Source organism: Brassica oleracea, chromosome C6, assembly GCF_000695525.1.
Source record: "Brassica oleracea var. oleracea cultivar TO1000 chromosome C6, BOL, whole genome shotgun sequence".
NCBI lineage: Eukaryota > Viridiplantae > Streptophyta > Magnoliopsida > Brassicales > Brassicaceae > Brassica > Brassica oleracea.
In genome coordinates, this window is record NC_027753.1 from 20,091,719 (window position 1) to 20,091,963 (window position 245).

Sequence of the window (245 nt, forward strand, 5' to 3'; positions counted from 1 at the left end):
ATAGTGCATAGCATTTCGTATCATACTTGTTGGACGTTGCATACTACTTTAAAGAAAGCTCTTCATGATGTCGAATATGAAGAGCTGAAGGAGTCGAAGTTGGGAGTTTTCATCAAGTTCCAAGAGCAGGGATTTGATTGGGCTTCAAGGTTGGTTCACTACATGCTCGGTTTCCAGCTGGACATAAAGAAGAAGTATTAGCTGTGGAGTCTCGTTGGTCCACAACCTGTGAGGTTTTCACTGTT